This window comes from Dipodomys merriami, unplaced genomic scaffold (genome assembly GCF_024711535.1).
Source record: "Dipodomys merriami isolate MVZ:Mamm:240054 unplaced genomic scaffold, mDipMer1.0.p SCAF_1043, whole genome shotgun sequence".
NCBI lineage: Eukaryota > Metazoa > Chordata > Mammalia > Rodentia > Heteromyidae > Dipodomys > Dipodomys merriami.
The window spans coordinates 239463-266463 of NW_027202320.1; the positions used below are offsets into that span (position 1 = coordinate 239463).

At 41.4% G+C, this 27001-nt stretch overlaps 1 long non-coding RNA gene across 1 annotated transcript in view; it reads left to right on the plus strand.

Annotated features, from left to right (window-relative positions):
* Nucleotides 1-13330, plus strand: part of LOC138811172 (uncharacterized) — a 71297-nt gene extending 57967 nt beyond the window's left edge. Inside the window, exons 12-13 of the long non-coding RNA XR_011367328.1 lie at nucleotides 2964-3181; nucleotides 12347-13330. This is a non-coding gene — a long non-coding RNA (uncharacterized lncRNA). The remainder of the gene's footprint in view (nucleotides 1-2963; nucleotides 3182-12346) is intronic.
* The last annotated feature ends 13671 nt before the right edge of the window (nucleotides 13331-27001 follow it).

A 27001-nucleotide genomic window follows, 5' to 3' on the forward strand; every position in this document is an offset into this window, starting at 1 on the left:
AGATTTTAAAATAGACTTTTAAAGTTTTGAAATTTTAGTGGAGCTACTTTTCTAATTATGATGGAACCATGTGGTCAGTTTAAAATACAAAACTTTGCCAACAAGAAACCTAGTGAACAGGAGGCAATAGGAACATACACTTGGCCTAGCATAATGGCACCACAGGACAGGGGAGGGGGAAAGGGTAGTACCAAGCTGAAGTACCAAGAGGCCAATTTGGCACATCCACCACTTGCTCAATGCTAGAGAGAAGATTAATACACTTTTGGTAATATCCAAACTTGTTGGCCTTTATTTCGGGGAGTTTAGACTTAAACTCACCCATTTTCTATCTAATGAGTAGAAACAAGCAATTACTGGTTACATTCTTCCAGGGCTTAACCAAAGCGTTTAGCATATGAAATACTTGTGAAAGAGGTTACAAGCAGGTAATTTTGGCAAGAGGCAGAGTTTAAGGGGAGGGGGAGAGAGAGAGAGAGAGCTACTTGCTCAAGCACTCTCAGAAGTGGAGTTTTAAATGTGGGGCCAAATTTAACTGATGGGGACTCAACAGCCCTCCAAGTCCAGGTGGCCTTAATGTAAAGAAATTTAGTGTCCTTCCCATGGTAAGTGATCTGAAGCCATGTGCCTAGAGTAGAGTGTCCTCTGCAGTGCAGGTTGGCTCCTAAATAGGTGGTGGCCCCACCAGTGGAGACTGTCCTTATGTTGGTCCAAGGTGGGTCCTTGGGCCATGGTAGGCCCCTAGTGGCTAATTCCAGCACTTGGCCAAGTTTTTGGTCAGATGGTGAGGGTGGGGCTCAGTTAGCCCAGAAAGGCTCAGGTGGCCTTACCACTGATATTGGAATCAGAAACCCCGACCTCGGACAAACTTGTCACTTACCCTGGAGTGGGAATTAATTAGTGGGGCTGGATGGGCTGGTAGAGCACTCAGTCAGGAGAAAGTTACCTTGATGGTCCTCTGGTGACTGGAGTGAAGGATCTCAGAATAGGTCCCAGGGCAGCTGTTTGAACTCCCTTCTGAAGTGCAGGGGGAGCAAATGCACTGGGGAACCTATCCCAGTATGGAGCCACCAGTGAAAGAGGATCAGACACATCCATCCTATGGGACCATGCAGAGGCAGGCAGGCAAAGGAGAAAGATTATTACAAGGTTTATTAGAGGAGCCATATTTCCCCCAAGAGGGAGCACATGACCTCCATCATCATCCTGGTAGCAAAAGTATCTGAGAGAAAAGGAAGTGAGGTAGATGGGAGTTCAGGTGGGTCTGGGTGGAGAGAGGGAGAGGCCAGTTGTATGGAGGGAACTCCAGAAATGAGAGGGGGCCCAGATGAGGGTGGAGCTGAGGACCAAAGGTGAGCGATCTACAAACTGCAGTTCAAAGCCAGTCCAGGCAGAGAAAGATTATCATCTCTAACTAGCCAGCAGAGTGCCAAAAAAGCGGGCAGGGCAGAGTTGCTTTGGAGTCCGAAGTGGCAAAGTGCAATCCTTGCACTGGAGAGCTGAAAAACAGCACTCAGGCACTAAGTTCAAGTCCAGTGACCAAGGGAAATGTCAAGGTTGCGTTTACCCTAACATAGAAAGAGGCACTCCTGGGACTTTGGCAATAATGTTTGGCTCTTCTAAAATTGATCAGAGCTGGAGGTCATGGCAAGCTACTTTATAAGCATACATAACTGGGCAAGAACTTGTCAACCATTTGTAATAGTTGGCTGTAAAAGGCTGAGGTTGTGAAATGTGGGGAATAGCTTAAATCCAAACTGCTCTGTATGTGCTTAAAACCCTAATTGGCAGAAAATTCTGGGCTGACACTAACCAAATAAATTTGTTTAAGAATAAAATATGAAATTGTTAGGACCAGATCAAAAGTAAACAGATAGGGTATTAATTAGAACAATGAAGGAGAAAATTCAAATTTAACTGAGACAAATAAGTCCCAGGTAAGCAGAGAAACATTGGTATAAACACCAAAATAAAACAAAATTGTGGTCTGATAATTACTAAAAAGATCATTTATATCAGGATTTAGACCAAATGTTAAATTTTCAAAGATAAGGGCTTAAGTAGAGAGTTACGCACCAGGAGCTACACTAAACATCTGTATTCCAAAGGATGGCCTGCCTGTCCCACCTAGGCTATTTGAGGAGCTAAACAATGCTTTTGCCCATTTGGGGAGGTAATGTTTTCGTAGGATTTCAAGGTAAGACTTGTCCCACCTCCAGGCCTGGAAGCTGGGTGCAATGCCCCCATCTCCAGCCTAGATACCAGGATGTCTACAGGCAGTTGTGTGGACTCAACCACCCTATTTGCCTTGATGCAATTTGTAATCACTAACTGTTAGTTCTGCTTTTATAAATTGTTTGTCAATTACAAAACTGCCACTGAACACCTACAAGTGGAACTTCTTATGGATCTTACCTTTAAACATCCTAGACTATTTAAATCTTTTACAAACCAAAGTACTAAACAGGCTATGCTGCTAAAGCCCCCCCCCCCAAAGGGTCCATACAGTTATGAAAAGTTAAAAAGTTATGCCTAAACTCTAGTTTGGAATAAAATGTAATTAGTAAAAAGTTGTCACCTTGACAAACTACCCCACACCATATTCTAAAAGCCAGTGTACAATCAGAAAAATATTAGGGGAGTTTACTAAAGTTAGTCCCTAGGTAAAACTTCTTTAATGAACCTGTGTAGACTAATGCCAACTGTTTACACACCCATAAAACATTTAAGCTTCAATTATTAAAAAAACAAAAAAGGGGAATCCCCAAGGGAAACTTTTGCCTTAACCTTATTTACTCTAAATGTTTAAAATTTCACTCAAAGTGATCCTTTCACTAAAGCTGAAAAGCATTTTATCCCTCTAGCACCACCTCACTATCTATTCCCATATGGTTTAAAAAATTTAATCAATGAAGACTAAGACTAATGCCCCATAAGGGAAAACAGTGTTTCTATCATTCCAGATGGATCCACTGGCAACATCTGGGTCCCTTTTTGACTCATTCGACCTCCAGAGAAGCAAAAACAACACAACACAATCCTGAGGAAGATCTAGTACGCAGCTTTGCAGACCTAAGCTTGAAGTCCCGAGGAAGCCATCATCCTTATCTTAAGAAAACCAGCTTGACCCCACCAACATGGGGTCAGAATAAGGTGTTGACACAAGACCGAAGCCACCCTGGTCAGTACAAAAACCCCTAGAATACCTGAATATCTGTTTTGGCCATGATTGCACTGCTTGTGAATACTTCTGCAGTGAGTAGTGAACATGCATATTGGGCCTATGTCCCTCACCGACCATTGTTAAAATTAGTGGATTAGCTAGACCAAGGTCCGGTGGTGTATACAAATGACAGCACGTATTTTCCTCCACCATGGGATCATGCAGACCCTACTCATCCAGGTGAGGAAGGAATACCTTATATTATTTCCTTAGGATTTGAGTCTTTACCACTGTGTTTAGGGACATCACCTTGCTTACCAACCAGAAGACAGGTATGGGCATACATCTTGCCTGATGATAAAATCAACAATCATATGGGGCTATTCAGCACAATTTCCTTAAATTTTATTGGTAAGGATCATTCTTATACAAATAAGACTGGGCGACCACCTAACCTAGTATGCCAGGACATTAATTATTGAATTTTGTTTATGTTTCTATTCAGTGGTCTCAGTGTCAAAACCCTAGAGGAAAGATTATACAGCATAATGATAACATCTCATTTATAGATTGAGGTCCTCATGGATGTTTCATTGCCAATTATTCTGAAAAGCATGTTGGTGATTGGTATACTAATAATTCTTCTGATGGTGACGTCTATACAATGGAGTTATAAATCATGTAGAACCCATTGGCTTGCTCACCTGACATGATGGAGGCCTTGTGCCTCGTAGGCCACATATGAATTTCAGGGGACACTTAGGGCCTGAGCAGTGGCATTTATAAAACTTGCCACCCAATTTTATACAACCCAGAATTGGATTGGTCACTTTACTAGGGCCCATGAGGCAAATTATACATTTTACAGGAACCATTCTTCTACTGTACAGGGTTGTATTAAACTTTCCTATGTACTAGCCCACAGGGACAGTGTCAATCAATGAGAACCCACGCAGCCTGGACTCTTTACATGCTTAAATCATACTATTTCTTTTAATATGCCTTCTCAGTCTCTCCTGATATTAAGATTTCGCTTAGGGGTCTGGGTGCCTGTTAACCTCACCCGACCTTGGCAGGAGAGCCCCACTGTTGGTTTGTTGACAGGAGTCTTCCAGCAACTGCTGAAGAGAACTAGGAGATTCCTGAGTCTGAGTATAGCTGTGATCCTTGAAATGACTGCTATCATCATGACTGCTGCAACTGCCGGAGTGGCCCTGCATTCCTCCATCCAAACCAAGGACTTTGTAGAGAAGTGGCTGGACTGTCACCAGCTATGGACTCATCAGCACAATATTAAACAGGACATTGATTCCCGTCTGAACACCCTGCAACACACGGTGCAGTGGATGGGAGACCAGATAATTGATCTGCAGAAACAGCTAACCTTCAAGTGTGATTAGAGCTCAATAAACTGTGCATCACTCCTACTTGATTCAACACTTCTAACATTACTTGGCAGGGACTTCACTACCACCTGCCGGTCTTGCAAGGAAATTTGACTTGGGACATCCACTAGTTACAGCAGGAAGTCATTGAGACTTTCTTGGCACAACTCCCTGGGGTGGGATATGAAGGTCTGGCTGAGGAATTGCATCTGTGCTAAACCAATTGGACCCTCATACCTGGTGGCACAGTTTTACCCATAGTGTTTCTACAGGATTGATTGCATTATGTCTTGTCAAGATATTGCTGTCTACATTCCAAAATAGTTTCTGCAAATCCCTTCTGCAAAGGATCTCTTGCTTACGGTTGTACTTAAACAAACAAAAAAGGGGGGAGATGTCAGAGGCATCAACCGGCATAACCCCATCTGTTGCTGTTTCCACAGCGGGATCTGGGAACACGATGTGTGGTATAGGCAAGAAGGGACTACACCATGTGGGTATAGACAAAATTTATTGAAACATCACATGCTTATATACAGCACACAAGCAGGAGAAGTAAATCTTCAGTCAGGGGCAGAGAGTTAAACAGTTTTATGGGAGCACAGACAATGAGAGTTTAAACAGAAAAAGCTAATCCTTGTCAACAAATGTGGAGCAGTTCCACTAATCAAGGTTGTAAAAGTAGGTAAAGCACAGGTGATTACACATTGGGGGGGGGGGTCTCCACGCATTGTTCTACGTGGTTAAGTAGATGAAGCAGGAATGGTACTTTGAGCAAACCATTACCTGAGTCTTGCACCGGGGCAGAACCTTTGCCCAGCATGGAGGAAAGGGTGTCCCTTCCTCCCTGAGAAGAATTGGAAGTGGTCCTGTGGCTCAGGTGGTAGGGCACTTGCTTTCAGCTGAAGAGCTGAGGGACAGCGTCCAGGCCCAGAGTTCAAGCCCCACAACCAACACAAATAAATAAATTGGAAGGAAGGGATGCATGCCTGTATGCACCCTCAGGGCACAAAGGTGCTCAGATGGGGTTTTGCAGGCCTATGCCTCCAACACCCATATGAACCCCTCTCCTTCTGCTCCCACTCCAACTCCCAGATCTTAGGCAGATTGGGTGGAAGGGGGCTGTGTCAGTCCTGGAGTTTTTCTCCGCCTCTGGCTGTGCCTGAGCAGCTGCAGGAGCCCTGGCCCATGCTGCACGAGGCAGCAACAACTGCTGCAGTCGCTGCTGCAAGTTTGGCCATTTGGCTCCACTCCTGCCTGGTTGCCCTGACACTGGAGGAGTCTCGCTGGCTCCTTTGCTGTTTCACACTGCACCTCCAGCCTAGGGATGAGCCCAGGAAGCTCGGCGCTGGAGCCTTTGAGGCCTGAGGTCAGCCGCTGGAGGGATTTGGAGGGGCTTCCCAGTCTGCAGGGTCTGGCCTGAGGAGCCTGTGCCCCAGCCATGGCTGCTTGCTGCTTCTCACTGCCGCTCAGAAGAAGCGGCGGCGGCGCTGGCCTGTAGCTGGCTTGCTTGCTCCCTCCGAGGCTCTTATAGTTGTGTTACTGGCAGAACAATATCCCAACTGCTCTAGTACTATTTTATTGTATTTTAAAAATAAAAGACTTCATGGGCCCCATAAGTGCTTTATAAAATAGGACTGGCAGCCGCTATTTAAATAAATGTGAGAATTCAGGAGTTTTTCTTTTATCTTCCTAAGTGATTTTTTTTTGTCTGTCTTGGGACTTGAACTCTGGGCCTGGGTACTACTGTCCCTTAGCTCTTCAGCTAAAGGCTAGCACTCTACCACTTGAGCCACAGGACCACTTAGGTTTTCTGGTGGTTTATTGGAGATAAGAGTCTCATGGTCTTTTCTGCACTGGTTGGCTTTGAATCTCGATCCTCAGATCTCAGGTTCCTGAGTGGCTAGGATTACAGGCAGGAGCCACTTGTGCCCAGCTCTAAGTGATCATTTTAAAGGCTAAGCATAATAGATCACTCCTGTAGTACCATCTACTTGGGAGGCATAGATTGAGAGGACTGCAATCCAAGACCAACCCAGGCAAAAATTGAGATCTGATCACAATCATCAAGGTGGGCTGATTCCAATAATCTCAGCTAGATGGGAGGCTGGTCCTGGGATGGGAAGAAAACAGGATGCCCTAACTTAAAAACTAAAGTACAAAAAGGCCGTGGTGTGGATTAAGAGTTAAACACCTGCCTAAGCATGAAATCCTTTGTATAAACCCTAGTACTGAGAAAAGGAGGGAGGGAGGAAAGCAGGAAGGGATATAGGGGAGGGAGAGAGATGTTATTTCATTAATTTTACATTTTTCCTAACACCATTCATTTTGAGTTTCTTTTTTTTTATTCGAAAGTTTTTTATTTGCTTTCAAGCGATTGTTTATGACACATTCATAAGCATTTTGAGTTTCTTTTGCTCAAGACTAGCACTCTGCCACTCAAGCCTCAGTACCACTTCCAGCCTTTTCTCTTTATGTGGTACTGAGGAACCAAACCCAGGACTTCAGGTATGTGCTAGGCCAGCACTCTATTACTAAGCCACATTCCCAGTCCTTCTTTTATTTTGTAAGATGAGGTTTGGTTTTGTGTTCTTCTCTTGGCATGGAACTTAGGCTAGTCTCAACCTAACTTCTGACTCAGCCTCCTAAATTCAGAGATTGCAAACATAGACCACCATACTCAGCTCAGGATTCCTTTGAGAGAATCATCTTTTCAGAGACAGAGTTATTCTGTCTTCCTTGGATTGGATGGCCTTTTGCTTTTGGCATTGTGTTAATCCCATTTCTTGTCCTGATATATTTCTCCTTCTAGATCAATAGAAAATTTTCAGCTTCCCAACTTGAAGCCTATTTGTGTCATCGAATAATATCACAAAACTTGTGAATATCATTACCTGGCATCATGGGCATGCCAGCCAGCTAAAACTCAGCTATCAGATGGGCTTGGGCTTCAACAATGCAGGCATTTCTCTGCATAATCTGAAAACTGTCATAGATAATGTTGGTTTATTCCATCCTGTTTTCAGCTGCTTGCCATTCTGAGCTTTGTATGTTTTTGCTTTCTTTTATTTATTTATTTATTTTTTGAGTCATAGGCCTTGATCTCTGGGCTTGGCTTGGGTGATGTCCCTGAGCTTTTCAACTCAAGGCTAGCACTCTATGACTTGAGCCACAGAGCCACTTCTGGTTTTCTGGTGGTTTATTGGAGATAGGCGTCTCACGGACTTTCCTCCCTGGGCTGGCTTTGAACCACGATCCTCAGATCTCAGACTTCTAAGTAGCTAGGATTACAGGTGTGAGCCACCTGTACCCGGCCCTGACTGAATCTTGAAAAGAGAAGACAGGAATAGGTCAAGAGACACACAGTATCAAAATGGGGATGGGAGGGATCGAGAGTCCTGACTGAGCAGTGGATCCATATAAAGTCTGATCAGACTTACTCCAAACATGAAGGAACATCTTCAGTCTGGATGTGGGATGCCTATAAACATTGTCAGGGACATGAAAGGAGCAGGGTTGGGATGAAGGTTTTAGGGAGCACTGTGGGATGAAGTGTCATTAAAAACTCAGCTCTGGGGCTGGGAAGTTGGCTCAGTGGTAGAGCGCTTGCCTTGCATGCCTGAGGCCCTGGGTTCGATTCTTCAGCACCACATAAGCAAAATGGAAAGCCGGAAGTGGCGCTATGGCTCAAGTGGTAGAGCACTAGCCTTGAGCTGAAGAGCTGAGGGACAGGGCACAGGCCCAGAGTTCAGGCCCCACAACCGGACCCTCCCCCCCAAAATAAAACTCTCAGTTCTGACAGCACAGATCAAGTGTATGTCGTGGGAGTCCCCTGTTGTGCTGTGGCAATGCTCTTCCTGTGTATGTCTGCCTAGAGGGGGAGGTGTTTGCTCCTCATTTGTCATTAATTCTAGAGGACAGAGGAGCCCCATGAGTCCAGTAAACAGATGCTTTCTGGCAGCTTCTCACAGTGTTTCCTCCAGGCAGCACCAGCCTCTTTACTTGCTCTGATGAGGCAGCTGCATATGGGTCTGCAGGAATTTCTTGTCAAGAAATTAGAGAGTCATTCATTCATTACTCTAGAACAAAGAGTGGCAATGCCTAACTATAGGTTGCTTTGTTATTCCAATGTGTGTGCTACTGGCACTGGCTTGTCTCTTCAGTCTGCACAGGCTCAAGACAATACTATAGTCAGCTCGGACACACCAGCTTACACCCAGTCACTACTCAGAATGTGATGCCAAAGCTACTCCTGGTAATAGATGACAAGGCTGTTTAAATCAGAATAAGATCACAGCAGAATGCACTACGATATCTTTTTGCTCCTCTGATTTAACAGCTTCTAAGCTAGTGTTTCCTGGCTTCCTATCCTTGTGGCCTAGTATGAGAGCCATCTAGGTTGTTGCAATGCATCAGCCAGGAGAAGGGTGTCTATAGTCAGAGTATGACACAAAACATAGCATCTGTGGTGAGGTTAGACTTGGTGTTGGATTATAATTAAGCTCTTGCTGCAAAGCTGGGAACCATGGAAATGGACTGCCATTGTGAAATGGACATGGGATAATTTAGGAGACAACAAGGATCTGAGTAGCTCTCACCTGTAATCCTAGCTACTCAGGATGCTGTGATCTGAGTACTGAGGTTCAGAGACAACCTAGGCACAAATATCAGATAGTTTCTTTCTTCCAATTAACTAGCAAAAACTGGAACTAGAGCTGTGGCTGAAGTACTAGCCATAAGAAAAAGAGCTAAGGGTCAGCACTGAGCACATGCTAGCATGAAAAAAATGAGAAAGACATAAGAAGGGAAATTACAAGGGAAATTACAACAAACTTACTGTGAACAATTAGACCTCTAATTATCTTTCTTTTTATTAGCAAGTATTGGTTGTACAAGAAGGAGGTTGTGACGTTCCCATACATGGATACAATGTATCACAGTCATACCCCCTCCATCACCTACCCAGTCTTATTTCCAGTTAACACTAAAAAGCCAGAAGCAGTGAGGTAGCTCAAGTGGAAGAGTCCCAGCCTTGAGCAAAAATCTGAAGTGACATTACCAGGTCCTGAGTTGAAGCCCTAGTACAAGGACCACCACACCCAACAAAAATAAAACATTCCATGGGAATGAATGTAGATCTTGTAACATACAACTACAGAAAATAGTAATGTCTGGCATTGAGCTCCCTTAAATTATAAATAACATGAGGAAACAAAGGTCCAAAGTCTTTTTGAATAGCATTTTATTTTCTGAGGATAACAGAATAACAAGACATTGTTATTGTCTGTTCTGTCACATGGTGTTAGATATAAGTATGGGATACTCTGCAGGAAGAACCTCTGTGCAACTTCTGAGGAAACAGAAGTTGGCTGTTCTTTTAAGGGTGAAGGAAATACTTTGTATCTTTTGATGGCTGTGAATCTATGGGAAATCATCAACCAATTAAAAAACTAGATATAGTTATAGAATTATATCATCTTATAATAAGAAAGGTCATTAAAGGCACTTTAAAACTAAACAAAGAGGGGCTGGGAAGGTGTCTGAATGGTAGAGTGCTTGCCTCACATGCATGAGGCCCTGGGTTCAATTCCTCAGAACCACATAAGCAGAAAAACAGAAAGTGGTACTGTGGCTCAAGTGGTAGAGCACTAGCCTTGAGCTGAAAAGCTGAGGGACAGCTCCCAGGCCCTTTGTTCAGACCCCATGGCCAACAAAATACATACATACATACATACTTACATAAACTAAGAATAAGAACTTTAAGAGAGTAAACTAATAGAAATGGAATATAACTTAAATAGCAATCTACAAATTTATACTGTTAAATTCATTGAGTATTTAAACAAATGGGGAAATTCAATTCTTTCCCATAATAGATTGTTAACTGAAGAATATAATTTGAGTGAGGGAATTTTGTGTATCATCTAATAGAAATGCCATGTAAGCCAGAACACATAAGGCTCCCACAGGACATAGTGCTGTCTGAAAATGAACTCATGGAAAAATGGTACAAAACCTCGTTCAGAAGTCATACTAAACTTTTTCTGTGTATATGCTGATCCTGGGGTTAGAACTGAGGGCTTGGGTGCTGTCTTTGAGCTAATTTTGCTCAGGACTAGTGCTGTGCCACTTGAGTCACAGCACCACTTCCAGGAGTGTTTTAGTAGTTTTTTGGAGATGAGTCTCATGGACTTTCTTTCATGGGCTGGCTTCAAACATTGGTCCTCAGATCTCCACCTCCTGAGCAGCTAAGGCTATAGGCATGATCCAGCAGTGCTGGGCTCCAAACTGACAATTTTCTCTCAAGAAATATCACTTCACACTGAAATAGTGAATCCAAATAGCTCATAATGGAACAAGGAATAATATTTCCAGAGCAACCTATAGTGGATCTATTCGCATATACTGTGACAGATACCAAATGTTCCCAAATCAAATCTACCCTAACCATTTTTCTCTCATAGACCCTTCTTAAAGCAATTTCAGCAGGTTTTGTTAGTTTGTTTTGTGCTTATTCTAGGTCTTGAACTCGGGGCCTGAGTACCATATCTATGCTCCTTTTGCTTAATCTTAGCATGCTACCACATGAGCTACAACCCATTTCCTTTCTTTTGGTAGTTTTTTGGAGATAAGACTCACTGATTTTTCCTGCTTACAACCTTCTGAATAGATAGGATTAAAGTTGTGAGCCACTTTCCCCCACCTTCATTGTTTACTTTTTTAGGAGCACATAAAGTACTTCCACCACATTTGTCCATTTGCCCTTCCCCTCACAATTCTACCCCCACCAAAAACCTTATAATAGCTTTCTTAATCCCTTGATTAAAGTAAACTAAGCAAAGAGACAATTAAAAATGATATGCTATGTCTTAGGTTGCCTTGATCTTAGCAGAGTATCACTTCAAGTTAAAAACTGATTAACAAAAATTAAAGAAAAATACCGAGGAGACTCAAAATTGAACAAAGTAAATCCTAATCTTCAAGTTTCAGGTCTCCAAGTAAAAGGAAAGCAGAAACTGTTGTTGGGAGTTCCAGGTAACCAGTGAGGCTTGATAGTCAAATGTGATGTGTGATCCTGAAGTCTGAGGGGAGGATGAGCAGTACTAATGTATAAGTGTTTAAAATCCCTCACTTCAATGGTTATGCTAGGGTGAAGTTGAGAATATCCTTGTTCAAGGTTTTGGGTATCATCATATTTATGACTTCATGAAATCCCATAACATCATGATGCCTCTTCCTGAAAATTCATTGAGTAATCCTAGCTACTCAGAAGGCTGAGATCTGAGCATCATGGTTCAGTTATCTCCAATTAATCACCAAAAAGATGGAAGTGGAGCTGCAGCTCAAGTGGAAAATCACTAACCTTGAGGGGGAAAAAAAGCAAACAAGAACAGATTCTAAGCCCTGAGTTCAAGCCCTAGGAGTGGGGGTGGGGGGAGTTTGATTGAGAAGGAAGACAAAAGACAGTCAAAGCCAAGAGTAAAGTAGCTCCTAAGAGTTCAGAGATTACAACCTAGAATGCCTTTAACCAAGGATGCTTGTCTTAGTTGGGTTTTTCTTATTGTGATTTTTTTTTTTTGGGTCCAGTCGTGGGGCCTGAACTCTGGGCCTGAGCGCTGTCCCTCAGCTCTTCAGCTCAAGGCTAGTGCTCTACCACTTGAGCCACAGCGCCACTTCCGGGTTTTTTTCTTTTTGCTTATGTGGTGCTGAGGAATCGAACCCAGGGCCTCATGCAAGCAAGGCAAGTGCTCTACCACTGAGCCAACTTCCTAGCCCCTTATTGTGATTTTTTTTATAGGCAAACAGCATTGAATTGGAGAAAAAAATAGCTTTCTCAACCTAAACAAAATGTCAAAATGAAGAAAAAGCCTATCTTGCGCAAGCCTATAAGGCAGGAGTTACTTGAGGGGAATGAAGAAAGCCTAAAGAAGAGCTCAGCATCCCAGAGAATGGTGTGTCAGACCAGGAAGGCAAAGAGGAGGACCAGGAGCCAGAATCATCATGTGACCTCAATTCTGTGGATATGTGCAAAGTCATGTGTTCACTCACTAACTCTTAGGATTTTGTCATGGCTAGGACACTAAACTTGCTCCTTACTCAAATTTTCCCTTTCATCTGCTTGATCTCAAAACTTCTTAACTTGGGCGGCATTTTTTGTGCTTTTGAAAATTTTATTATTTCTCAAAAACAGCCTTTGAAGTGTTAAAAGGACATCTGGGTGAATAAAGTGGAAATATTCGAGTTTTGTTAAAAAAAAAAAATGAAGACCATGGGAAGAGGTGTAATAAGAATAGTCTCTTCCGTGGGAAAAGTCTTAGCAGTTTTACCTTCAGCTCCATCTGTAAGAAACCATTAACATTCTCTATTAGTAGTTATTATTTGTATAATTAAATTTGCAATTGGCACTTGATGATCCAAATATTAAGTACCATGTCCCCTGAGCAAAGTTTAGGTTGTCTGATATAAAGTTGAAGAGCCTACAAGTTTAAATTTTTCTTTAATATAATAAGTAACAGACTATTTTTCAAAATCTACTTGGTTTGGCAAACTTGAATTGCTAGGCCTGGTAATACTTTTCATTGTAGGAACAACTAGTTTTTCTACATAGCTCTTACCCTATACCCTGATGCCCTACTCTGCTTTGTTAGCCTTGTCCAATACTTTGGGATGTAGTCCTTTGGTTTATTTTTATCATTCTAAAGCTAGTCTCTATCATCATAGATATGTCAGAATTGGCATGTTGGTCTAAATATCTGGGAATAAATCTATTTCTTCCACTGTTCTCCCCATAGACATCTTTAGGTAGAAAAATGTTGTTTCCTGCTCTTTGCCTTAGCACCATCTTCCTAGAAAAAACAGCACCATGAGAGCCAAGTAGAGGAAGTGAATGCGCAGGCTGAAGGGCAAAAGAAGAAAGATGAGGCAGAGGTCTAAGTAAACCAGTCTGTGCACCCATCGAGGCCAGAGGAGCAGGAGGAATAAGGAATGCCATAGGCTGGGACACTGAGATGCTGGACTGCATGCCGCTGTGATTTCCCAGTGGATCCAGAACTTTCATTGCCAAGATCATCTCTGAAAGACACACCTTGCTCATAACCAAGCATCCCCTGATGGTCCTGTGCCCCAGACCTGTGACATTCTGGACTAGTTCTGTTCATAGTTGTGGCCAAGTGTGACACATGTACAATAAACCATCTCTTTTGCTGTTGCAAGAAAAAAAAGGAAAGAAAAATGTTGTTTCCTTATTGAAAATTCACCCATTTCAAATATTTTGTGGAAGTTTCTTTTTTGTTTATTGTTTTTTGTTTTTTGGATTTTGTTTTTTGTTTTGTCAGTCATGGGACTTTAATTCTGGGCCTAAGCACCGTCCCTCGTTCTTCAGCTCAAGGCTAGCACTCTACTACTTGAGCCACAGTGCCACTTCTGGTTTTCTGAGTAGTTTATTGAGATAAGAGTCTCAGGGACTTTCCTGCCTGGGCTGGCTTTGAACCATAATCCTCAGATCTCAACCTCTTGAGTAGCTAGGATTGCAGGCTTGAGCCACCGGTATCTGACTGGAAGATTTTTATATGTGGATTTATGGAGGGGTGTATTTGTTTTCTACTCTTCAAACCATTATTTAATGACCATTATTTTGGTATTGAGCAATTTTATTATTTCAATTTGGGGCATTGCTTTATTTTGTTTTGTTTTTGCCCATAATGGTATTTGAAATCAGGGGCTCATACTCACCTTACTTGAACCACTGCTCAAGTCCAGCTCTTTGCTTGTTGAAGATGGAGTTGCAGACTTTTCTGCCTGGCCTGGCTTTGAATCACCATTCTCCAGATCTTAGCCTCCTAATTAAATTTTATGTGTTCAATAGTGTGGAATGTAAGCCAGGCATGGGAAGCTAACAACTATAATCCTAGCTACTCAGGAGACTGAGATGTGAAGTCAATCCCAAACATAAAAGTTTGTAAGTCTCTCAACTCTAACAAACTTCTCAGAAAAGGCTAGAAGTGGTGCCATGGCTCAGGTGGTAGAATGCTAGCTTTGAGCAGAAGAAGCTCAAGACAGCACCTAATCCCTGAGTTCAAGCCTCTGCCTGTTGGGGTGGGGGGCAGAAGATTGGGTTTCAAACAGTCAATTGGAAACTCTTCTTCCCAACATTTCATGACCAGTCTTCCCTCTCCTCATTCATAAAGGCCACAGTATTACAGGTTTTCTACCAGAGGCATAGAAACTGGTAATATTAAGTGCTTTTTGTTTTACATTCAATTCACTTTGGAACTTTAAAAAACTTCTATAACTTATAATAAAGATTTATACTACTGAAAATTAACTGATTTTTTGAAAAGCATAGAAAAAAAATCTTTGTCAAGGGTCCCAGTGGATACTAAGGAACATTATTGGGAAATTTTTACTTGGTTGCTTGTCTGTTGCATCATTTAAACACATGTGGAATTTGGGGTTTTTCAGCATTTTACCACCAAATCTTCAACAAACTACATTGCCTCATTGGATTTTGCTTCAAAAGTTATAAAATATTTTGACATGTTTTTGGTTTGGTCTTTTGGGGATTTTGGCTTTTGGAGTGCTAGAGGGCCAGTACATAGGCTTGAACGGAGGTCTGGTATCTTGCTTAGATTATTTTGCTCAATGCAGTCACTGTGTCATTTAAGTCACATTTCCACTTCTGGCTTTTTGCTACTTAATTGAAATAAGAATCTTGAGGATTTGTTTCCTTGGGTTGGCATCAAACTGTGATCTTCAGATCCCACCTTCATGAGCAGCTGAAATTACAAGTATGAGCCAAACCCTGGATATATTGTACTACCTATAAAACCAAAAGATGGACAAAATTCGGAAGCAAGTGTGTATGATATGTATTTTACATAATTATATAGACAAATATAACCATGTAAGTGTGTGTGTGTGTGTGTGTGTGTGTGTGTGTGTGTGTGTGTGTGTGTGTGTGTGATTTTAAATGTGTAGAGGGAAATGAAGATGTATTGAGGAAAGATTTCACCTAGGTTTTTTCACAGACTGGGCTACAATACAGTCATCATCCCATCCATCTGCATCCTTACCTAAGATATGCACATCCTGTGGTGGTATCATGGTTATTTTTTGTGTGTGAGCGCCACTACCGGGGCTTGGATTCAGGGCCTGGATGTTGTCCCTTAACTTTTGTTATTGTTGCAAGGCTGGTAGTCTGCCTTTTGAACCACAGCTCAGCTTTCTGTCTTTTGCTGGTTAATTGGAGGTAAGGGTCTTTTTGCATGGGTTGGCTTTGAACTGGGATCCTAAGATCTCAGCCTTCTGAGTAGCTAGGATTACAGGCCTGAGCCTCCAGTGTCTAGCTTTTCATTATTACTTTTACAACCTACATACTCATACACATCCCTTGCATCAAAAAATCTGACAGTTCAGGCTAACTGACAAGATGTGAGGAAAGATGGCTGAGTGGATAAGTTTCCAAATGGGCATCTAGCCATATTAATATCATTTTGGTAGGTAACTTATCCTTTAGTGAGCACATATTTCCTCTTTCACTCTTTCTTTAGAAGTCAGTGAAATGTTTTTGATATATCTTTCAAATATTATCTCCCAAACAGGATATAATATTTTAATATATTTGACAATATTTCAGATGGGGGGTCTTGGTTGTCTGAAGCTCTGTGGGAAGAAGGCATCCAGCTGGGCTGTGAGCACAGAGCTGATGTTTCCAATCTGCTGGTTGCAGAGAAAAAGGTTTTCTTCCTGGGCAGGCTTTGAATCCAGACCCTCTGCTTTCAGGCTTCTGAGGATTGCAAGCATATAGCACCACCAACTGGCTCATTTTAGAAGCCTTAGTTGCTTTTCATTCATCCCATTTTTCCTGCAAGGTTGATGTAGGCAGCCTGGTTGTACCTCATGATAAAGTGATTTTTATAATACTTTGCCTCTGCCATTTCTGAAACTTATTTCCTCAGTACTGGGTATATGAAGTTGATCTAAACCCAGTAGCATTTTCCTTCTGAGATGTTAGGTAGCTTATTTAAATCATTTATTCTTTGCTTTGGCAAACAATCAAGATGTTTCTGTAAAACCCAATTTCATGAGAGTATTATAGTTAGAAATTATCATATGCACACTTCAGTATAGTCTATGCTTTTTTATTGATTGATTGATTGATTGATTTAGGTCAGTCATGGGGCTTGAACTCTGGGCCTAAGCGCTTTCCTTAAGCTCTTCAGCTCAAGGCTAGTGCTCCACCTCTTGAGCTACAGCACCACTTCCAGTTTTCTGATGGTTTATTGGAGATAAGAGTTTCACGGAGTTACCTTCCCAGGCTGGTTTTAAACCATGATCCCCAGATCTCAGCCTCCTAAGTAGCTAGGATTACAGGCATGAGCCACGAGTGCCCGGCAGTCTCTGCTTTTATAAACTTATAAGATTGGGTGGAAGAATGGTGATTGTTGAATTAATTTAGTAACTATTCTATAGATTTTAATCCTTAAGGCTTATTAACTCAAAAAGGGATTAAATACATTCAGAATAGTGGAATGTGGCAAGTACTGATTTGATGTATGTGGACAAATCATCAGATTTCTTATGATTACTAAAAAGATTTCTTCAAATTTCCAGTGAGAGGCTGCTGTGCTAACTGGGAGGAGACAGTGGTGATGCTGGAGCTCTGAAAACTGGCTATGAAGCAGAATTTCAGAGGAGAGCATTTGCTAAGGATATAATTTCCAAGGCTCAGACCAAATATATTGAACTAGATTGCCCAATGATGAACAACGGGGCACATTTTGTTTGTTGGTTTGTCTTGTGAAGATTTAAATTTTGAGCCTGGGTACTGTCCCTTAGTGTTTTTGTTCTAGGCTAATGTTCTACCTCTTGAACCACAGCATCACTTCCAGATTTTTGGTGGTTAATTGAAAGTCAGTCTTACCAAATTTCCTCTTTGGGCTTGCTTCAAACCTCATCCTCAGATATTGGCCTTGGGGGTAGTTAGGATTCCAGGTATGAGCCACCAGTACCCGGCTAGCACCACATTTTAAAAGTATTCTCTAGGTTAGTCCGGTGTGTCTGGTTACAATTTAAGAACATTGGTTCTGGTGGGTCATGTCAGATTTAGAGTAAAATCAGAACTTTTCTTCCTGTAACAAGTAGCACACAATATCTAATTTATTCCTGTCTTCATCTCTGATCTCTTTCTTCTTCCTTGTTCCAGTCCTTCCTTGTTCCATGAACCTCAGCATGTCAGTGCTGTCTTCCTTTTCTTAAACAAGTCAGGTCCGTTCCCACCATTGGGGATGTACTTGCTGTTCTTGCTACCTGGAACATCTGCCCCCAGAAAATTGCATGGATGATGGCCCTGCTTTCAGATCAAATGTCCCCTCCTCAGGGATGTCTCTTCCTATCCCCACTGTGAAATTGTACCCACAATACCACAATGACATTGTGATTATGATTTCTGGTTTTCTTCTCAGCATGAAATAGGCATGGAGGCAGCCACATTCACTTCTTTTTCTCCAACCCCTGCAACAGTGCTCAGGAGCCTTAGCATGGGAATGAGCCTGTCCCAGCTCAAGTAATCCTAGTTACCAGTCAGGACAGCTCATCAAGCTGTAGCCTGGTGTCTAGCAGTCATTTCCTCTCATGCTTTGTGCCTCTCTATGTAACTGAGTCCACCTCAGGGCCAGATCAGTGCCTGAAATTTATCTGCTGCCATGGCAAAAGTATCTGTGATGTCATAGAAGTTATGGCCATTGTTTTGTGAAGCTGTGAGGACACCCACCCCCATAAAAGGTCACCCAGACAGGGATCTCCCATGCCCAGGAGTACATTCAAAAGTTCAGCAACCAAACCATCCCTCGCCCCCTGATGCACTCAGTGTGTTTCCATTCTTTAAAAAAGCAAAGAAAAGAAAAATTCAAGACATGCCTTTGATGATTTGTCACAGAATTATTGAAACATAGTATATAATTTTATGTGAGTATTTGTAAGACTTTGTCCATCTCTGGAGCCATTGGCATATTTATATGTGTTTGCAGCTTGGGAACAAAAATAATCTTTAATTCAGCATAGTCAGAGACTATAGTTCAGAAGGCTCTTTTGAGACCTTTTTGGAGGGAATGCTATCTTTCCATCTACAGGTGGCCATCTTGGTACAGGAATTGAGTAGATTATCATAGGATAAGAAGCTTGTCCTTATTTCTACTGACTTTTCTCTGGGGTCAGGGAGGGTGATCCCACGGCATATGTGTCTTTGCTATCCTGGAGGGACCCAGACTTCCTCTCAAAGTCTAATGCCATGATGGTAAAAGAGGCTAAAACTCAGAACCCACCTTCCTATACAACTAGGGTTATAGGCCTGGACCTTGTACATACAACTCATAGCTCTTTTTTGGTACATAATGTGGTCAACTTAATTATATTCACTTTGTAGATAGATGCACAAATGTATATACACATGTATTTATTCATCTATTTATAAACAGTGTTATATCTACACACACAAATATATATTTATATAATTATAATCAAAGTTATATCACCACTTTCCCCAATAATGTTTTACACTAGTTTGTGAAAAAATACCCCTGAGACTAAAAATGTTAAATGCTCTTATAGTTTGAAAAAATCATATTCAATCTTATATAATATATTATATATAATATAGTGTAAAGAATATAACATGTATTTACATATAACTAATTTAATTATGGATTTCCTTCCTGATTAATTATGGAACCATGTAGACAACGATAATTATCTAAATCTAAATCTATTTTACTGTTGTCAGGAAATACATTATTATAATAAGGCTTGGAAAATTCACATTGGTGAGTTACAAAGTTTCAATAATTAAAATATACAACTAGGATGATGATAAAAACAAAATAATAGAAAAAGGAAGAATGGGAGCTTGTGGGAAGAAAAAAACCTCCACAACCCAAACCTCCACAACCCATGCCTTTTTCCCCCAAAATCTTTAGAGACTTAATATATTGGAATCAACACTTACAAGCTCTACCCAAACAGAAAACAATCACAAATTTAGAATTCAGCTATTCTAGTCTCAATCCATGCCTTCTGTCAGACAAGCAAGTATTCATCAGCAATCTCCTTTTTAAAAAAAAAAATTCATGTGTATGAATCTTCTCCATTAACAATTTGATATACCAGAATTTGTTCAGAGTAGGTACTTGTGGCTCACACCCGTACTCCTAGCTACTCAAGACTGACATGGAAGGAAAACATTTGGCTTGTCATTCTTTAATGACAGAAGGGAAGCTCAGATGTGTTTAGTATGTAAAAGACCCTTAGTTCGTTACTCAGAAGCATAATAAAGAAATGGAAAGGAAGAAAAAGGGCAGAAATATATGTATATGTTCCATTGGGTAGGTGTGTGTACATATGTGTCTGTCTATATGTACATAGGCATACATATCCTTTAAAATGTGAATTGTATTGAATGTTTCCATTTTAATCCCCCTTTCTATCCTCTCCCTGCCCTGTACCTGCCATTACCTCTGATTTCACTGTTAGTTCCCTACTTTTGTCCATCTGGAGTCTGTCCAACCGCTTTTCTGGTGGACCTCTTGACATCAATCATTCATTTTCCTAAATTTTACAGATATGACATGCAATGTAACTATTTTAGAAATGATAGTGAGGGACAACTTCAAAAAATCAATTTCATGTATGCTGGAGACTCACCTGTAATCTAAGTTCTGAGGATGCTAGGATTCAAAGTCAGCCAGGACAGAAAAGCCTGTATAACTCCATCATATTCGCTTAATCAGTCAAAAACAGGAAATGGAGCAATAGCCAAATTGTAAAAAAAAAAAAAATACTGTAAACCGAAGAAGAATCTTATAAGAAAAGCAATATATGCTGACCTCTGCAATTATGGAGTTGGGAGCATTTTGTGAGCCTCCAAGACTTGAGTTCTAATCCCAGTACCAGAGCAACAACAGCAACAAAAACCATTTTCTATTACCAAAATAATCCTGACAATTAATAACCTAAGTTGGTAATGTGTATTTAGTCCAGACGATGCTTAACCAGACTCAAGGGTAAATAGACTGAATTAGGAAAATTGAGTCAGAACTGGAGCTAAGGAAATAATACAAAAATAAAGGACTAAAATCTGAAATTAAAATTTAAACAAAATTATAGCAGTTTGAACAAGAAAAAGATATTTTTTTATGAATAATGGGGTTTTGTGTTTTTTTCTGACCAAGGACTTGTACTCAATGCCTGTGTGCCGTCCATTAGCTTTTTTGCTCAAGACAAGCACTCTAGTGCTTAAACCACAGCTCCACTTCCAGCTTTTTTTTGGATGGTTAGAGCAGATTATTTCTGCCCAGGCTGGCTTTCAATTGTAATCTTCAGAGCTCATCCTGGTATCTACGACTGCAGGTGTGAACCACAAGCACCTGGCTGGAATAATAGTTTGAAAGATTCAGTTTTAGAAGAGTTGGAAGACTAAGCCGAGTGAGCAGGTATGCTGAAGCCAAGAAGCTAGAGGCTTTATTATTTGTTCTGATGTAGGAGAAATTATCTTCAGATTGTTTTAATCCTGGACAAAAACACTGTGGAAAAAATATCCAATGTTGTAAGGAATTTTGTGTTCTCAATTTGGGAATCACTGAGAGAGAGAAAAAAATAAGAAGCTGTCCTGTCATAGAGCTCAGAAGTTTAAGTTGACTAGGCAAGTATTCTATTACTTGACCCCTGCCATAGGCAGGTGGTTTTCAGTTAATTTTCAGACGAGGTGTTCAGTTTTTGCCCTGGGATGGCATTCAGATTTGCCTTTTCAAAAGCTGTGGTTGATTATCAGTATGCAGCTCTACTACCAGATTTACAAACCAACAATTATATAAATGGAACAGTTGTGGAAACAGAAGTAGAAATGTAGAAGTCCTGTAAAACTTTGTGTTCCTTGGAAATGGAGGTATAGATGATGGAGAGCTAATATGTTATAGAAATCTTGCCCATGTAATTGTAACCCCTCTGTACAGTATTTTCACAATAAATTAAAAAAAAAGAAATTTGAATCTCTGGACTCAGAGCCTATAGCACAATTGAACAGTACTTTAGTAGGTCATAAATGTCTGATTTCTACTCCCAAAATGACAATAAATACCACCCAGGATATTAAATTGCCTCAAACTGGCAAATTTCTTTGCTTGTCACATTTAAGTCAGGCTTCAAAACTTTTCTAGGACCTCGTTATATGATTTTGTAGAAACTCAGATTTTTCCAAATATCACTGGCTGGGCACTTATTGATTCCCCTGAACATAGACTGGGGGCATTTTCCATTAGCCCCATGGGTAATACTTTATCCTGCACAACAAAACAAGTGCTGATTTGACTAATTTGGAGCTGATCTAGGTGGATTCTAAACATCAATGGAAGTCATCCTGGATCATGTTCTTCCTTGGTGGTTCATGCAGGTACACCTGCATCACATGTGGGGTTCAGAACCACTGGAATGTGCACAGGGCTCAAAACCTGTTTGGGCTTTGCTACCAATGGAACAAACCCCTCTATGTTCACATGCTTTCTGGAGTGCAGGGATGGTTCCAGATCTCCATTGGTCACCATCACCAACATCACTAATAGATTCCTTATCTGGAGTTCAAGAGAAGCTTCTCTACAGTAATGCTAACCTGAGAATGGAAATAAGCACAGGATTTTAGAGTGGACTCTAGAAGTTAAGGTGCAACTAAACTTCCATGAGGATCTAATGGGGGATCAGTATAGTTTGAAGTTGGACTGAACACTGATGAGTGGCTATGTTCATGTATTTTCAAAAAGAAAAATTACCTGGCAGAGAATATCCATAAAAGAACATTTTGCCAAGCCAGGTAGTACTAGGGGCTCTTGGCCATTCAGGCCCATCCCTAGACACCCAGGTTCCATCCCTACTCACAGGCTTTGAGGCATCTAAACAAGGACTTCTTCCCTTTTTCTTGGACTCACTGGTCACACAATCCTCCAACTTGTCAAGAAGAATATGTAAGGGGAAGACCAGTCTGAAGAGGGCAAGTTGAATTTGCCATACTGTGTAAGTTCTTTCAGTGTGTCATGGTCCTTACGCTCATAGAATTCATCGTTGTATAAGTCCATCCACACAGTGAAGATGAAACAAATGCTGCTGTGGGCAGATTGGTGACAAGGAAAGTGAGAGCCTGACCTCCCAATCTTGAGCCTTCTACCACAACCCCTTTCTGCCAGGACTCATGCTGTGGCTGTCCATCACATATGCAGACTTGCCTGTTGAGAAAGGAAGGAGACTCCTGGGAGCAGAATGATCATCACAACATACTTCCAGGAGCTTCTGAAAGACAATTCTCCAAAATTCACCCTGTGATAGGCAGTGAGAATGTTGTTTCTGCACAGGATCTGATTTTCTGCACACTGCTTTCCCTGTCATCCACTAGAATCCACAATTGCAACCACATTCACAACTGTGTCATTTGGCATTCACTGAAGTGCCAAGCCTCAACCCTCATAAGTGGTAGACAAACAAACTTGCACTTTGGTTCAGAAGCCTCAAAGATACCCAGTTTTCAGGAACAGAACTTCTTTTTGTGTCAACATCCACTTACTGGTTTACTTGTTCATCTTCCTCCCAGTTATGGTGAAGGGATCTGTACCAATAAGAAGAGAGAAGGAAGTCAACTCTATGGTTCTCCTTTTCTGAACTAAGAGGACACCTATGGGACTGGCTAAGTCCTACATGGTAGTAGAAAAGTGACGGAGAAACTGATGAGATATGTCTCTACAATACTGTGAAAATTCTGTGAAGAGGCTTGTATGCATCTGTCCAAAGTAAATGCCTGTAATCCTAGCTAATATCTGAGGATCACAGTTGGAAGCCAGTCTAGTCAGTAAACTCTAAAGCCACTCATCTTCAATTAATCAGCAAAAGGACAGAATTGGACCTGTGGCTCAAAGGGTAGAGTGCTAGCACTGAGCATCAAAAGGACAGCACTAAGGCCTTGAATTCAAGTTCAAGTTGCAGCCTTTCCTCTACCTACATTACTTCACAGGCCTGCAAGATGGCTATTGAACCCTTATTTATTAATGGGAAATGTGATTTCATAGGGCCTCACTTAGATGAGGGTCATTGTTAGGTGCCACTGGCTCATGCCTGTCATCCTAGCCTCTCAGTAAGCAAACTGCTGAGGCTCCAGTATCTTCTAAGGAAAATGAAATGCCCTGGTGACCCAGTCCTAAGAAACTAGCCAGGGTGTACACTTCTTTGTCTTATGCCAACCTCCCATGAGAATACCCCCAAAAAACAGGAAGTGGAACTGTGACTCAAAGTGGTAGAGTGCTACCCTTGAGCAAAAAAGCTCAGGGACATGACCCAGAGCCTGAGTTAAAACCCCATGACTGACAAAAAAAGATCACATTTATAGAAAGTAGCAGAGCCACAAGTCAAACACAAGATGGTTGAGTGCTGGAGTTGAAGTTCTATAATGTTTTGGGGCATATTGTAAGATGTTATTAATAAGAAGATCAAAACACCACGGAGATAAACAAAAAATCATCAAGTAGTTGCTTACCTTTTTTTGGGTCAACTCCAGCTTTGCCGTGGGTGGTGTGCAGTTCCCCAGAAAAGGAGAAGAAAATACACCATAGAGGATTCCACAGCACAAGCAAGAAGCTATGGCTGGCATATGTGAAGCATGGAGAGCAGAATTTCCATGACTTGAGACAAACAGGACACAGGATACATACTACAGGTGCTCAAAGAAGTCCCAAATTTCATTCCCTAAGAAGGCTCTAGGGGGTGATGAGATTTGAGCTGCACCTTGAGAGACAGACTACAACTGTGTATAAAGAGAATAATAAAACCAGGCACCAGTGGCTCACTCTTATAATCCTACCTACTTAGGAGCTAAGATCTAAGGATCAAGGTTCAAAACCAGCCTGAACAGGAAAGCCTATGAGACTCTTATCTCCAATAAACGACTAAATAAAAAAGTCAGAAGTGCAGCTCAAGTTTTAGAGTACTAGCCTTGCCCCAGAAAGCTCGAGAACAGCACCATGGCCCTAAGTTTAAGCCCCAGGATTGGTACAAAAGAAGGAAGAGGAGGAGGAGGAGAAAGAGAAGATTCTAGTAGACTGGAAGGAAATACAAAGTTGAAATTTTCCAGGTATACACACTGTATAATTGGCCTTTCAAAAACTTAGATTAGTCACCTAAGACTCAGGAGGAAGCAGGCCGTCAGTCACTGCACTACATGTGTAGACGCTGGAAGTGAAAAGCAGAGATGCTATACCCTGGACTCTCAGAAAAGAGAAAACTCAGAAAGAAACTGGAATCTACCTATCCCCCATCTCTGTAGCAACAAGATGAATGAAAAACCTGGAAAAGGAGTGTGTGTGTGACTGTGACCCACACACCACTGTTTTGTTTTGGGCAGAGAAAGTAGGATTCCTGAGGTCTGGACACTCATCCACGAAATGGGACTAAATATATTTTCCCCCCTAGGGAGATCAAATTAGATAATCCATTTAGAAAGCATTCTAGCCTATGAAACAGAATAACATGAACATTCCCAGGACTGGACAACCTCCTTCTATACAAGTGTATGCATTCTATTTGGGACCAACCTAAATTAAGCTAAAAGCTGTTTCTTGATCTTTTTTTCTTTAATTGTGCATTGATCTTTTTTAAAAAATTGTGTCTATATGCATGTGTGTGTGCACGCACGCGCACAGCACACCACACCACACACACACACACACACACACACACACACACACACACACACACACAGCACGTGCACATGCATACTGGAATTATGCTAGAACTCAGGGCCTGGACACTGTCCCCTAGCTTTTGATTTTTTAAATTTTTTTCTCAATGTTGGTGCTCAACCACTTGAGCCACAGCACTACTTCTAGCTTTTTGTTGGTTAATTGGAGATGAGTCTCACAGACTTTCCTACCTGGGCTGTCTACAAACCACTCTCTTCAGATATCAGCCTACTGAGTAGCTGGGATTATAGGTGTGAGTCACCAGTTCCCAGTTTTGCACTGGTTCTGGTTTTATCTTCTCTGCTGCACATAAAAGTATCTATTCTATTTTCATATCTTAGTTCTCCAAGTATTTGCAGCCAATAATTACCACCATTTCCCCTCTCCCAACCAAAGTTCTAGACTATTCAAAACAATCCTTTGCCAGCTGCCAGCGGCTCACAACTGTCACCCAAGCTACTCAGGAGGCTGAGTAGTGGTAGGATTGTGGTTCAAAGTCAGCCCAAGCAGGAAAGCCTCTGAGATTCTCATCTCCAAATAACTACCAAGAAAAAAAGGCAGAAATGGAGCTGTGGCTCAAGTGGTAGAGTGCCAGCCTTGAGCAAAAAAAAAAAAAAAAAAAAGCTCAGACACTGCATCGAGGCCGAGAGTTCAAACCCTAGGTCTGTTCATGTATGCGCACATGCGCGTACACACACACAAGCATACACAAGTATTCCATCTCCTTCTAAGGCTCTTCAGGGTTTCACACAAAGACAGAACACCACCTTCTGTCTGACACTTTCTAGAGTTTTCCATATGATGACCAGTAAGAAACACGAGTTCTAAATGTAACCATACCTAGAAGCTAGTTGATCCTCCTACCGTTAATGGTTCTGAACTACCTTACTTTCCTTCTGTAGTCAATCTAATTCTTGCTGGCTAGCTCAACATTCAGCCCACATCCTTGAATAAATAAAGCTTTTTCTGATGAAAGGTAGTGCTCTACCTCTTGAGCTACAGAACCATTTCTGGCAATTTCTGAGTAGTTTATTGGAGATCAGAGTCTCATGGACTTTTCTGCTCTGAACTTTTCTGACTTTTCTGTTTTGAACTGCAATCTTCAAATCTCAGCCTCCTGAGTAGCTAAGATTACAGGCATGAACCACTGGTACCTGGCTTCAGTCTTTTTTCTTTGCTCCAGAATTCCTCTCATGTTGATCCTCATGCACTAAAAGACAATTCAATGTTACTGTCAACATGATGGCTTTTAAAATCAAATTTCTCTGCATACAGTCTAGACCCTTCTATATCACAAGCCACTAACAAGTTATCTGAGATCTGATCATCCACACAAGGCAGGTGACACTAGTAATATTTAGAAGAATTGTCAAAACTGCAAAACTGAGGATTAAAGAAGTAGTAAGGTGGGCACTAATGGCTTGTGTCTGAAATCCTAGCTATTCAAGAGACTAAGACTGAGAGGATTGTAGTTTGAGGCCTGACTGGGCAAAAATGTCTGCAAAAATCCATCACCAAAATAACCAACAAAAAGCAAGGCTGGAGAAATGGTTCATACAGTAGTGCACTTAGCCATAAGCAGCAAATTCAAGCCCAGTTACTGGTTAAAAAAATAATAATTTTTACTTTTCACTGTACACTTGAACCACTCAAATGCATATCACCAGAGAGCCCAATTTTAAGTGGTTTTC